The sequence below is a fragment of the Barbus barbus genome (assembly GCF_936440315.1).
Source record: "Barbus barbus genome assembly, chromosome: 5".
Lineage (NCBI taxonomy): Eukaryota > Metazoa > Chordata > Actinopteri > Cypriniformes > Cyprinidae > Barbus > Barbus barbus.
Genome location: NC_136733.1, coordinates 28,141,244 through 28,157,328, shown reverse-complemented (window position 1 = coordinate 28,157,328; position 16,085 = coordinate 28,141,244). Strand labels below are relative to the sequence as shown.

General features: G+C 37.5%; 1 protein-coding gene across 1 annotated transcript in view; it reads left to right on the top strand.

Moving 5' to 3' along the window:
- LOC306869225 (uncharacterized protein) overlaps nt 1-16,085 on the top strand; it is a 50,141-nt gene that overhangs the window by 5,464 nt on the left and 28,592 nt on the right. The window lies entirely within an intron of this gene.

Sequence of the window (16,085 nt, the reverse complement as noted above, 5' to 3'; positions counted from 1 at the left end):
AGAGTTCGTACTTGACTAACTGGGGCCCAGGTCAGGAAACAGACAGACTGGTTAAACCGACCGTCTGCTAGCCCCCTCACGTCACAGAAGTCAGTTAATTCTCAGCACATAGAGACTCTTTCACCTAGATATCACACTATAGAGACTGTGTCTGTTTCCTGAACTAGAAAATACAGAAAACATGCAAACCAAAGTAAGAGTAACAATTTAATTGATGTTCAACAAATATAAAACAGATATAATACAGATAAACAAATGATAAAGCTTGGCTTATTGAATATTAGATCCCTTTCTACAAAATCACTTTTTGTAAATGATATGAACACTGACCATAAACTAGATGTGCTTTGTTTGACAGAAACCTGGCTAAAACCAGATGACTACATTACTACGAGTCTACTCCCCAAGATTACAGTTACAAACATGAACCGCGTCCAAAAGGTAAAGGGGGAGGTGTTGCCATAATTTATAGCAATATTTCTCAGAGGACGGGTTTCAAGTATAATTCGTTCAAAGTAATGGTGCTTCATATAATGTTATCCAAAGAAACAAGTGTTAATGATAAATCCCCTGTGACGTTTGTACTAGGGCTGTATACCTTGGAGAACCTGGCGATACGATACATACCTCGATACACAGGTCACGATTCGATACGTACCTCGATACAGAGCTGTCTCGATACGATTTGATACAATGTGACACGATTCGATACGATTCAATAAAAATACATGGGCCAGAGCCAATTAGTTAATGCTGAACACATTTACTCAACAAACAGAACTCTGCATTTTTCTTCAATTTAATGAAGACAAAAGTGCATTATAACAGTGCATTTTGCTTAAATATTTGCAACTTTAAGTGCTTTGATTAATTGTACACAAATTGTATTAATCTGGAAATTACCACAAGTCAACATTTAACTTTCCAAGGGTACAGTCTGAGCTCACACAAGCACAAAATCTTCTTCTTATTATTCTTAACTTCTTATTAAATCTTCTTATAATTCTTTTTTGTGACACCATGTACTGCCATAACATATTTCACTATGAAATCACTTAAAGGTGCCATAGAATGCATTGATACAGTATTTTAAATTGTTCTCTGATATCTACACAGAAGGTATGTGGCTTAGGTAAGGGCAAAAAATCTCCAGAAACGATTTTACATGTCCATTTACAACCCTAGGATTTCTCCCTAGAATGAAACGGGCTGTTATTGGCTTATTTGGCAGGGTCATGAATAATAATGAGCTCTGCTCTGATTGGCTGTTTCACAGTACGGCTGATCAGCAAGAAGGAAGCACAGGGAGGAAAATATATATTTAAATACTTTCTCTCGCAGTTATATCGTCGGGTAATTATACTGTATATAAAACACAGGCATCAGGGAGCTGTTATTAATATGCGAGGCATTGAAACTGCTTTTGAACGATCCATCGATCGCGTTATAGTTCACTTTCAAGAGACGCGATCACACAAACTATGTTTACATTATGGAGCAACAGTACTTACCACACATTTCACAAGATCAGATGCTTGTCAGTGGTGCTCAGGATCTGTAAGTCATTCGCCATCATCCTCATCTCTCCTTACTGAGAGTGAAATCTTATGTACTGTAACAGGCTACCGCTAGCAAGGAGCTAACCATGTCCCTTTAGTGGCTCGCGTTATTTGCTTTCTGTGCCTTTCTGAATACAGACACCAACCCATCCCTGCACTTCACACCCCCTGCACGGCCTGGAACATAACATTTATTGTGTTATTTTCGCTGTTGTCCGCGCTTGTTTATTTACAATACCTGCAGAGCTTCTGATGGTTCGGCCGGCTTAGAACAAGTGCGGGTTTATGCAAATGTTGGGGGCGTAGTGATCCCGACTGTTGCGTCACAGTCGGTGTTATGTTCTGATTCGCCTGTTTTTCAGTGGTCTTTTTTAATCACGAGATTTACATATGAAGGAGAAAACTATGGTGTTTGAGGCTCACTGTATGTCATTTCCATGTACAGAACTGTTATTATTTAAATATGCCAGGGACAGTTTTTCATTCTATGGCACCTTTAAATGCTACATCTTGCTTTAACATTTTCCATGAGTTTTTTTGAAACTCGCGGGCGCCGCTGCGCCCCCTAATGGCTGGGCGGAGTATCGATACTAAGGGCTAGAATATCGATACTGTATCTTTTTTTTTATTATATCGGTATGTATCTAAGAATCGATATTTTGAGCACACCCCTAGTTTGTACTGGCTACTGTATACAGGCCACCAGGGCACCATACAGACTTTATTAAAGAATTTTCTGATTTTCTATCTGAGGTAGTGCTGGCTGCAGATAAAGTCCTAATTGTTGGCGATTTTAATATCCATGTTGATAATGAAAGAGATTTGTTGGGATCAGCATTTATAGACATTCTAAACTCCATTGGTGTTAAACAACATGTTTCAGGACCTACTCATTGTCGAAATCATACTCTAGATTTAATTCTGTCATATGGAATTGATGTCAGTGGCGTTGAAATATTGCAGCAGAGCGATGATATCTCAGATCGTTATCTAGTTTTGTGTATATTCCATATAGCTAATGCTGTAAAGCCAACTCCTTGTTACAAATATGGTAGAGCCATCACTTCTACCACAAAAGACTACTTTATAAATAATCTTCCTGATTTATCTCAATTCCTCAGCATATCCAATAGCTCAGAACAACTTGATGTAACAGAAACTATTTACACTCACTTTTCTAGCACTTTACATACGGTTGCTCCTTTACGCTTAAGGAAGATTAAGTAAAAGAGTCCAACACCGTGGTATAATGAGCACACTCGGGCCCTAAAGAGAGCAGCCCGGCAAACGGAGCGCAGCTGTAGAAAAACAAAATTAGAGGTATTTCGTATTGCTTGGCGGGAAAGTACCCTATCCTACAGAAAAGCATTTAAAAACTGCTAGATCTGCTTACTTTACGTCTCTTTTAGAAGAAAACAAACACAACCCCAAGTATTTATTTAATACAGTGGCTAAATTAACAAAAAATATAACATCAGCAGGTGCAGACATTACCCAGCAGCACAGTAGTAATGACTTTATGACTTTGCTCAGTTGGGGACACTAAATTTCTAGGGATTATTGTCAACTTGATTTCGCAGATATTATTTCAACTAAACTGATCTAGACAATGACATCTCTGAATTCAATAATGAAATGCCTTAACTGAAAATTGAGTGTTTAATCTTATTTTTATACATTACTGACACACTATCCTCCAATTTGATACTGTTAAGTACTTTGACACAATCTGTATTGTTAAAAGCGCTATATAAATAAAGGTGACTTGACTTGACTACTTTACTTCCAAGTTTGATAAAATTGTAACCATGCAGCTGTCAGCCACAGTATCGCATCAGATAGTGCACTATAGATCCCCTGAGGGAACAATTCCACTCATTCTCTTCTATTGGAAATGAAGAATTGTATAAACTTGTTAAATCATCTAAACCAACAACCTGTATTTTAGACCCTGTTCCATCTAAGCTCCTAAAAGAGGTGCTTCCAGAAGTAATAGATCCTCTTCTGAATATTATTAACTCATCATTGTCATTAGGATATGTCCCAAAAACCTTCAAACTGGCTGTTATTAAGCCCGTCATTAAAAAAATACAACTTGACCCCAAAGAATTAATTACAGACCGATCTCGAATCTCCCTTTTCTGTCAAAGATATTAAAAAAGGTAGTATCATCATGAATACAGTATGTTCCTTCTTAGATAAAAATGATATATGTGAGAATTTCCAGGCAGGTTTTAGACCATATCATAGTACTGAGAATGCTCTCATTAGAGTTACAAACGACCTGCTTTTATCGTCTGCTTGTGGTTGTATCTCTCTATTAGTGCTACTGGATCTTAGCACCGCGTTTGACACTATCGACCACAACATTCTTTTAAATAGAATAGAAAATTATGTTGGCATTAGAGGAAGTGCACTGGCATGGTTAAAGTTCAAGTTTATTTGTATAGCGCTTTTTACGATACAAATCATTGCAAAGCAGCTCAACAGGAAATTAAGTTTCCACTATATTTATATATTGCAGAACCTTAATATATTTAACTTATGGAAAAAATGGCTAATTATGTATGTTGTCTGAGCGTTGGCATCCTCTGAGGTCCTCTGAGGGGTTGGCATCATCTTTTCTCAGGTGTTTGGTCATCTCAGATCATTTAAGGGTTGGATCCAGACTGAAGCTTCTGTAATTCCTAGTTACGTGGCAGAAACAGAGAAACAAATAGAGACATAATTAATGGAACTGCTGTTCCATCTAAGCAAAAATGATTTGTTCAACCCAAGCTAAAGAATAATAATGTACATTTGATCAGATATAACTGCAGTACAAGATTATAAGATGCATGATGTGAATGCTTGGCTAAAGAGATGCCTTTAATCTAGATTTAAACAGAGAGCGTGTGTCTGAACCCCGAACGTTATCAGGAAGGCAATTCCAGAGTTTGGGAGCCAAATGTGAAAAAGCTCTACCTCCTTTAGTGGACTTTGCTATCCTAGGTACCACCAAAAGTCCAGAGTTTTGCAACCTGAGGGAGCGGGTTGGATTGTAGCGTGGTAAAAGACGAGTTAGGTACGCAGGAGCTAAACCATTTAGGGCCTTATAGGCAAGTAATATTTTGTAAATGATACGGAACTTAATAGGTAGCCAGTGCAGAGACTGTAAAATTGGGGTAATATGATTATATTTTCTTGACCTGGTAAGAACTCTAGCCGCTGCATTTTGGACTATCTGTAGCTTGTTTATTGAAGATGCAGGACAACCACCTAGCAGTGCATTACAATAGTCCAGTCTAGAGGTCATGAATGCATGAACTAGATTTTCTGCATCAGAAACGGGTAGCATGTTTCGAAGCTTGGCAATGTTTCTAAGATGGAAGAATGCTGTTTTTGTAACATGGGAAATATGATTTTCAAAGGACAAGTTGCTGTCTAATATAACACCCAGATTTTTGACTGTAGAGGACGTAACGGTACATCCGTCTAGTTGCAAATTGTAATCCAAGAGATTCTGTGTACTGTTTTTTTGGTCCAATAAGTAATATCTCTGTCTTATCTGAATTTAATAGGAGGAAATTATTGGTCATCCAATCTTTTACATTTTTTACGCAATCTATTGCTTAGTTTAGAAGTTTCATCTGGTCTTGTTGAGATATATATAGTTGAGTATCATCAGCATAACAATGAAAACTAATCCCGTATTTTCTAATAATATTACCAAGGGGCAACATGTATATTGAAAATAGCAGAGGACCTAGGACAGATCCTTGTGGTACTCCATACTTTACTGGTGATAATTGAGATGACTCCCCATTTAAATGAACAAAGTGGTAGCGATTGGACAGGTCCATCTTAAACCATCTTAAAACCTGCCCTTGAATACCAGTATAGTTTTGCAATCGATCTATGAGTATGTCATGGTCTTTAGTGTCGAACGCAGCACTATGATCAAGTAATACTAGCAATGAGATGTAGCCTTAGTCTGAAGCAAGTCATTTGTCATTTTAACAAGTGCAGTTTCTGTACTATGGTGAGGCCTGAAACCTGACTGAAATTCTTCATAGAGATAATGTTTTTGCAAGAAGGAGCACAATTGAGCAGACACAACTTTTTCTAAAATTTTAGACATAAACGGAAGATTTGAAATGGGTCTTTAATTTGCCAGTTCATTAGAATCTAGTTGTGGTTTCTTAATAAGAGGCTTAATAACTGCCAGCTTGAATGGTTTTGGGACGTGACCTAAAGATAACGATGAGTTAATAATATTGAGAAGCGGTTCAAATCGTACTTATCTGACCGCCATCAATTTGTGGCAGTAAATGAAGAGGTATCATACCAATCACAAGTGCAGTATGGAGTACCTCAAGGCTCAGTACTTGGCCCCTTACTTTTCACGCTTTACATGTTACCCTTGGGAGATATCATTAGGAAACATGGTGTTAGCTTTCACTGTTATGCTGATGATAGCCAGCTCTATATTTCTTCGTGACCTGATGAAACTTGCCAATTTGCAAAACTAACGGAATGTATAGTTGATATCAAAAACTGGACGACTAGCAATTTCTTACTGCTAAATTCTGAAAAAAAAGAGGTGTTAATTATTGGACCAAAAACTTTTGCATGTAATAACCTAGATCACTGTCTAATACTTGATGGCTGCTCTGTAAATTCTTCGTCATCAGTTAGGAACCTAGGCGTACTTTTGATTTTTCACAATTCGATTTTTTTTTTTTTTTTTTTTTTTTTTTTTTTTTATACAACCATTGAGAAATTTTAACCAAAGTATGTTATAGACCTTTTTAAACCTGTCATAATCAGCTCTGTTTATAGCAAGCCATTATAGTCCATGTTATTTAAAGCAGTGGTTCTCAAACTTTTTTGGTCGCCCCCCCCCCCCCCCCCCCCCCCCCCCTTTAAACCTATAAAAAAATCCGCTAAGGCATAGGACACACACAAGCCTTTCCTCTCACCAACAAAATTAACACCGTATCTACACCGGACGCATGTAGCAAATACAGTAGAACCCATTAATCAGGGACACTGTTTACACTGGATGTGGCGCGGCACGACACAACAAATCCCCGACAGTAAACTGATGCCTTGTTCTATTTATACGACGTACTGACACAAAATTAAAATGAATTTTGCAAATTTGAATTGTCGCTTTGTTGCGTCCAGTGTACACTGTTGCGGCCCGGTGAGTGAAGCCGAGAGCAAGATATGCCTCGTCATATTTTCTGCATTTAGCTTTTGAATGACCAGCACCTGCTTGGGTCTGTGCGACTTCATCTATGGCTTTTCTTTTCCCTTTCACAAACCGATCCATCTCCCATTCTAAGTTACGTTCTTTGGCTGTTTATTGTTTTATTACTTTTCTTTTTCTGCTGATGGCCCGCGCCCCCCCCTGCAGTACTCGTGTGCCCCCCCTGGCGGGCGCGCCCACACTTTGAGAACCACTGCTTTAAAGTCTGTGTAAAGTCAATTCTGAGAATTGTTTGTAAACGCATTATAAATGTTAGAAATGCATTGCTGAAACATGTTACAAAGACTGTGAACTATGTAGTACTTAATTGTGGAGTTAGTCTGTTAAACAGTTTTTCACCATTTTCGTGATCAGGATTTTTTGGGCGGGGCTAAATCAGGACTCAATGACGCAATCAAGCCACCGAGCACGGCCCCTTTCCCAACACTATAAGGCGTGTGTTCGACTTCAAGCAGCGCTGCAGACCGACCGGTGTGTGACATCAAAGTACAGTGAGAGTTACAGAGAGCAGACGTTTCTGATGCTTTCGAATCGCTCTCTCAGTACTTTGTCACACGCTGATCGTTCTGCAGCGTTGCTTCAAGTCAAACACACCTAATAACTAGAGCGAATTATCATCAGTTGTTCACGGCTCAATCGCGAGTTACTGTCATTACCTTTAGTTACTACAGCCTACAGTTTGCTAGCTAGCTATGTCTTCATCACGTAAATGCATACTTGGTTGCGATCATTTACAAAACAGCTCGGTCTCCTTATTAAATAAGCTGCTAGAGGAAGACAGTTGAGAGAGACGGCAGCTTTCCCGTGAGTAGGCGTGGTTCCAGCGTCGCCAGTGGACACGCCCTCAGCGACGGCATGAGTATTCTCTGAGAGTACAGAATACTGCTTATTTTTTCAAGATTTTGATACCTTATTTTATTTACTTGATGGGTTTTTAGCATTCAAATTTGGCTGGTGGTTAATAACACATTTTTCTGTGGTGTGACAAACTCAGAACACGCATTTAATATTGACTTTACGCTGACTTTAAATGTTAATGAGCTCTGCTGACCCCACCCCTCTCTTCCTTGGGGTGACGAGCAGTACCGTTTACTTTAGCTACAAAACTGGCTAACTAGCACATTATTAGGAAAGATTTGCTAATTTGATTTGATTTGCAAAGATTCATAAAAAACCCTTATACTCCCTTCTTCTGTAGGTGAGGCTGGATTACGAATGATTCGCATGAACATAGAAGCATTTAGGCAGATTTATGGGGATAGGCGCATTCACTTCAAAGTGAAAGTAACGTTAATCCTCTGCATCTTCAGCGGCTCAGATGTAGGGAGTAAATGACGACTGCTATATTCCTTATTACATCCAACAACAGAACACCTCAATCGCTTAATCGGAGACATTCTTGTCTTCCCCTGCACCGGAGTCGACATAATGGCGGACAGCTCTCAGCTCATTCAGGGCGGGTCTAAGGTAAGACGGCCTTGTCAATCATCTATCTTGGGAGCGGCCTTCGCATTCTGACAGGAATCTCAGAACAACCTGATTTGAGAAAATAGGGATTTAAAAAAAAAAACACTGGGTGGATTTTTATCATTATAGGATGGATGTGTATACACACTTTCAACATACATTTATGTTAAAAACTGGAAAAATGAATTTTGCATCCGATGACCCCTTTAAAGATGAAATGTCACATGTCAAGTCTGGTCACCTTTATAAAGCGTTTTTAACAATACAGATTGTGTCGAAGCAGCTTTTACAGTATTAAATAGGAAAAATAGTGTGTAACAATACAAAAGGACAACAGTAAACAGTTTCAGTTAAAGTCAGTTCATCATTCCTTTAGTGATGTCATCATCCAGCTCAGTTCAGTTCAATAGTATCTGTGCAATCTAGTTGAAGATATCGTTTGAAATTAAGTGTCCCCAACTAAGCAAGCCCCAGAGTCGACAGAGGCAAGGAACCAAAACTCCATCGGTGACAGAAATGGAGAAAAAAACCTTGGAAGAAACTAGGCTCAGTCGGGGGGGCCAGTTCTCCTCTGGCTACATGAAACAAGCAGTTTAATTCCAGGCTGCAGAAAAGTCCGATTGTGCAGAGGACTCATCTGGTTCCTCTGGTCTTTTGCCAATGGCCATCTAGATGACAAAGTCTTCACTGGGGATGTCTCTGCAGCACATCTAGTTGTCCTGGACTCCACTGACATGGAGCATGTTGCATTGTGGGAAACAATATCCCATGCAGTGTCCTCAGATGCATACATCAGATTTCAGCAAATGTCTGGGAATTCCATGCATACAGAAAATTAATGTACTACACATTGCATACTGAAATATAGTAGGAGTTGTATGGTAGTATGCCATTTCGAACACAACCTCTTTACTGATTCCAGTGTACTAAAATTATATTTAGTAGATTCTGGCAAATATAGTAGGTCATCCGAGTATTCCATGCATACAGAAAGGTTTCATACTATTCAGTGTACATACTGGATACTGCAGAAATAGTAATAGTAGCAGTGTTGGGGAAAGTTGCTTCCTAAAAAAGTAACTAATTACGTTACTTAGCTACTTTTTATAGAAAGTAATGCGTTACGTTACTTTTGTGCCACTTTTTAAATATTAATACAAGAAGTTCTAATTATTGCAAATGTAAAAGCCCTTTCACACAATTTGTGTTGTTTAACATATTTAATTATTGCAGGTTTGCGTCATATTCTGAGTTTGCATTTCACTGTTTTAATTCATTTTGATGAATACTAAATCTGTTTTTTGCGAGTGGGATGAATTAATGCACATTCACATTTAGTCTAGAACTACAGTAACAGCATGTTCACACAGCGCACTGTTAGTAACTGGTCTTACTTTTTTTTTTTTTTTTAAAGTGACTCAGATATTTTCTTGTAAATTAAAAAGTAATGCGTTACTTTACTAGTTACTTGAAAAAAATACTTGTAATGCGTTACCCCCAACACTGAATAGTAGTATGACAGTATGCCATTTTGAACACAGTGTGTTTGTGTGTCAATGAAAGCAGTGCATTAATATATAGCATACTTGCCAGCCAATCAGAATCGAGTATTCAGACAGACCATGGTATATATAATTGACAACAGGTCGTTGAATTATTTTAAAATAATGCATATATTTCAAGACATTCATCAGGTTATTGTCCTTAAAATGCTCTTGTGAGTAGGATAAATTTTTTTACGCATCTCATCCAACGTCTCCGTTGCTAATTCCAAAACGTCATTTTAGATTTAGTAACGGAGGCTTGAGCTGTTGATAGTAATGCATAATGTAGTAATGTGAGAGAGAGAGAGCCATTTATTGGTCATACTTTTGGCCATTTATTGGTCATAACTTTAATAGCGCTATCCCTTTGTATGTCCATACGTGTAATACTCTGCTGTGAAAATGCTACTGGTGTCTCATTATAGCACATTCAGCTTGTGTTTCTCTGAAGGTCATACCTGTTACAGAGAATCAGACCTGCTTTTCTTTTACAGTGTAGATCAAACCTTTCCTTTGTTAGAGTTTGTGTGTGTGTGTGAGAGAGTATGGGAAAACGAAGGGAATACTTTCCCCATCAACCTCTCTCTTTCTCTCCCAGGCATTATGGCATGTGGCCAGATCGCAGTGTGAGCCCTCTAATGCACACACACACACTATTCCTTATTAAGCTTTGTAGGTATGGGATTCCTCCTCGACAGGATATTACATTAATGGATGGAGTCAGCCGCACTCTAATTACTCTCCATTCAACTATTTACCGCTGTAACTAATACACACAAGTTTCTCACATGCGCTCGGTGTGTTAGCCCGAGTCCTTTGTCTTTTGAGTTAGCAGTGAGGAGTTAGCAGTAAGGAATGCACTTGTTGATCAGCATCTTAGATCTGATATAACATTAGCCATATATCCCAGAGCACTGCTCTGTCTGACTGATTACAAAAGTGTGTGTGCGTATGTGTGTACTAATGAGGGATCTAAGAGCGGGTTCACCTCAGCCAAACAGGTGTTAGAGAGCTGTGCTCTGAAGAAACAGAATGTTTGCATGACTTTAATGGCTTTACTTTAAACAGCTGGATCTATTTAAGGAGTCTCAGACAACAGCCAACACACAGATGTGTGTGTAAGTTTGGGAACCAAAGCTTTAAAATTACACTTTAGAGCAGCATGATGATTGAATGGATGGATGGTTGGTTGGTTGGATAGATAGATGAATGACTGAATTTACCTGACTACAGTTGGTCAAACCAATTAAAATCATTTTTAAATGTCAGATCAGGCAGGGACATTAATATTTTTTACCAGCTAGATGAATAGAAAGCAATGTAACTTCATTTATCTGTGGTGTGAGTCTGTGAGAGTATCTCAACTCTTTTCATAGCAGTATTTTTTTTTTTTTTTTTAGTATAGATTGATAAATCAATTATTTTAGTTAATCAGTTAATTTGGATGATTACATTTTAATAAAGCAGTTAAAAATCAGATTAATTGAAGCACGGCCCTCGTTTAGATGCCTACACATCATATTTTGTAATCATAGGCTGTCTAAAATAATTGTACAAAATATAATATAGGTAAAGACTTAATTTAAAGTTTTTGATTGGTTATATAAGTTATGGTTGTTGTTGTTTTTTTGCTGCTGTTGTTTTTGTATTTATTGTGTATATAAATCTGTGGTAAATATGTAAATGTATGTAGAAATGTATTTTGTGGCAGATAAATATTTTTCTTACTTCACTTCCCATTTTTATCATATTCACTGTGACTTGGATACCCAGGGCAGATCCTAAATGACCTGTGACCTCTGACCCTTCACACAAGCCCTGCCACCTCAAAAACAACTAGAAACCGCTCAATGGCCTCTCTGTCAATAAATAAAGCTTTTGAAATTTAAAAAGTTTCTTTGTGATTAATGTGAGCTTATATTGGTTGTGACTGGAGTCTGAACACACTGCCCCATTTTTAGCATGGCTGTCCCCAAGTAACCCAGTGTGTGAGTCTGCCTCCTGTGTGTGTGTGTGTGTGTGTGCGTGTGTGTCTGCTTGTTTGACGTTGTAGGTATAATAACCCCTATTATTCTGGTCCTGCTTGGCATTTGTGAGGAATGCTCTGTCTTTCTGTTGTGGTGTGTGTATGTGTGTATGCATCTGTATCTGTTAATATTGTATTTTGTCTCTGTTGTGGTGATTTAAATTTTCCGCAGCAGTTTGTGCTTCCTGGTGGTTTCCGTCCTCGTTTACATCTGTGTGTGTGTGTTTCTTTACACGGGAATGTAATTCCCTCTGTTTCTAAATGGCTTTGGTTCACCCTGGGGTTCGCCGACTGAGCGAGTTCCAGACAAACATCATTGTCTGTGACCAGGCAATGATCTGTCATTAAGCATGGAGGTCAAAAGGTCATGCAAGAGTGTGTGTATATTTTGACAAGGCCGACTCCATTGAAATGACTCCTCTGAATAAAAGCAGTTTAGATGTTAAGTTGAGCACAGCTGTGTGGGTGTATTTGATCATTTGTTGCCTTTGTCGAAACCTCTGTTCATTTGGAGAGGTAGGGAAAAAAGAAGGGAAGACGAGTGAAAGCTTGACTAAACAGGACAATCTATCTCGGTGTCTGTGATATGTGAACCTCCCTGTGGTTTGAGATGAGAGCAGAGGCTTGTGTTGTTTTTGGAGTTATTACCAGCATATTCTTGATGGTCCTTTGAGAATTGTATGAAACGTTGTTCTCAATAATGTAATCCATATGTGATAACATGCTCATAATCTAAACCTGCTCTAATCTGTATGTGTTGACGTGCACATCTGTATGGGGTGTGTTTGAAAAGAGACTGATCCAGCTGAGGCTGGAGTAAGAGTGATGAAGGTGACATTCACAATCATAGATAGATATATTCTTTTATTTGTACCCTCTTGATTTCTTGCTCAGTTTTGTTCTCTTCTTTACAGTTTTTGAATCTGAGACTGTGATGTCAGAATTCTGTTCAGAATCAAACAGAACCTTCATGATTCACTTAATATTCCAGAACTATATTCCATATTGTGCACATTTGTGATTAACAGGTTTTCTTTTTAAGTGTTAATATCTTGCATAACTCTAATTAATAATCAATGAAAGGTGTATATTAATGGCAATGATTCATAGATGTAGGTTCTAGTTCCAATTCTGACTTCTTTTGAAGTGAAATTATATATTTTGGTTCATATTTGTATTGGTTGACTTGACTGATATAAGGCCAGGGCAAGGCAAGTTTATTTATATGGCACATTTCATACAGAGTGGTAATTCAAAGTGCTTTACATAAAAGGAAGTGAAATAGTCATTAAAATAATAATCACAGCAATTAAAAACAAGGAATTAAAAATAATAGTAATAATAATCACAACAATAAAAACAAGGAATTTAAAACAAACATTAAAACTCTTCCGCACTAAGTGAAAAAACCTTCCAAAACACCTAACTATTCCACTACTTCACCCCCTACTTACTTTGACCATCATAAACCAAACAAATAGAACTCAGAGGTCCTACTTTCAACTGATTAACCAACACACTTGTCTTTCTTTGTCCACATTCTCTTTACCATCACAGCACTTACTTTAACCTTCTGTTTAAACTTTTAAAATGATGAAAAAATTGATTAATTAAACAGTTAAGAATAGAAAATGATTATACATAAAATACAGTGCAATTAGTTCGGACGTAACACAGTGCTCATTCAACAAATGCACAGCTAAACAGATGAGTTTTGAGTCTGGATTAAAATGTGGCTAATGTTTTAGCACATCTGATCTCTTCTGGAAGCTGGTTCCAACTGCGGACGGCATAATAGCTAAAAGCAGACTCCCCTTGTTTTGTGCGAATCCTTGGTGTTTCAAACTGACTCGATCCTAATGATCTGAGTGGTCTGATAGGTTTATATTCAGCAATGTATTTGGGTCCTAGGCCATTGAGTGATTTAGAAACGAGTAAAAGAACTTTAAAATCAATCCTAAATGTAACTGGAAGCCAGTGTAAGGACCTGAGGGCTGGTGTGATTATGCTCAGATTTTCTGGTTCTAGTCAGAATCCTGGCAGCAGCGTTCTGGATGAGCTACAGCTGTCTAATGGTCTTCTTTGGAAGGCCGGTGAGGAGACCATTACAATAGTCCACCCTGCTGGTGATAAAGAAATATAATGCCATTATTTCGGCTGATATTCAGCTTTTTTTTTTTTTTTCATTTTAGGCGGTAAGTTTGGTAAGTGGGACCTTTATTTTGACGGTGACGAGAACACAAAATCTGAGTGCAGAAGCACCAGAGCTCCAATTCTGTATTAATTAGTTATGTATTTGTTTAACCATTCTAATAATACAGTGGAAAATGCTGTAATATATTTAACAATATACAGTGCATTTCAAAAATACACACATAATTTAAACAAGTCATTAAAACAAACTGTTAATTCCACAAATCTCTCAAACATTGGTGAATACAACTGTTAGATCTTCTAAAGTGTGCATTGTATCCTGTATAAAAATGTGTGTACTCTATGCCTGACGGTTAGTCCGTGTGAAATTGTGTATGATTGAAGCCTTGGGAATGGATGTGAACTGGAGAGTTTGGCTGTTTTTGGACGTACCCATAAGCGAGCAACTTAAAATATTCTTCGCTGTATCCAGTTTACCGCTATGCTATTTTTATATTGTTAATTGTGTACTACTGAATGTAAAATTAGTGTTGCTTGTTCTTTATTTGAGGATGTTTGATTCCCAGAGCATATATACAGACTTAAAAGATTGAGTGCACTGTTGGTTACTGCCATAATGGCATTACAGAATCAAGAAGTTGCTAAATGAATACGTTATTTTAAAGATTTTTTTAACAACTTCAAAAATATTTTTATTTAAAAATATATATATATTTAAATTTGATTTAAGTGATTTATATCCAAATATTTCAGTAACTATTTAGTAACTATTAGAAGTAATAATATTAGTAGTAGTAGTGTTCTCACCCTGCTCTCTAAAACACTGGCAACTGCCATCAAAAAAAGGAAAAAAACATATGTGGGTCAACCAATACACTTTACACAAGGCCTCAGCAAACTTTCCATTCATACTGTATTTGGACCACCCTCTGATATGGTCATTTTGACAGGAAATTACATGTAAATGTAATGGTTGACCTTTTGCTATAAAAACACTGCGTTCTTTGCAAGGTGCCTTACTATGTTCATGAATCTGTTCTGTTGAACATTATGCTGTTTTACATATGGTGACATTTGAGTGAGGCTGACAGTAATGATATGAATCTGAATACAGATGGCGTGCCCTTTGAGATTATATCATAGATTTATGACGGCCTAGATGATTGTTCATGTTTATTTGGTTAGACCAATGCCCTGTGTCATATATCTAGCAATATCTAGACTCTGGAAATTAACATGAATTTGGGTAAATAAGGATGTTACTCTGGTATATAAATATGTAGGGCCTCGGGGTGTGCGATATATAGCGTCTATGATCTTATCGTAATTGTTGTTTTAAACAATATGCGATTTGACATTTGAGTATATTGCAAGAACCAAGGCAAGGCAAGGCAAGTTTATTTATATAGCACATTTCATACACAGTGGTAATTCAAAGTGCTTTACATAAAAGAAAGTGAAATAGACATTAAAATCAATAAAAACATGGAAATAAGAATAATAAAAACAAGGAATTTTAAAATGATATAGAAAATGATTTAAAATAAATGTAAAGAAAATGATTATACATAAAATGTATTGCAGTCAGTTCGGACATACAGCACAGTGCTCATTCAAATGCACAGTTAAACAGGTGAGTTTTGAGTCTTGATTTAACCAAACAAAAATACACCCAGAGGGTGCACACATACACTATGAGACGCAGATTAGACTACTAGCCGAGCACATCTAGTGTTCATGCTTTCAATATAGTTTCAAATAAAGCCACAACAATCTCTGAGCAAGAGAGGATGGGTTGCCTTGTCCAAATACCCACACTTTGCACTTGACCACTTGACTACTTACCACACACATGCTCTCAAGTGGCCAAGACTGCAAGTGTGGGTATTTGGACAAGGCAGATGTTTCGTTACTGAATCAATCAGCCTTTTGAATGAATCTGTTGAATGAATGACTCAATGGCTCACTCATTCAGTGATTTGCCGCCACCTACTGGCGATTTTAGGTTTATATTTAAAGTGTTTTCACTTTTTTTCCACAAATATTTCAGATATCACTATTGAATATTTTGTTTTTAAAAC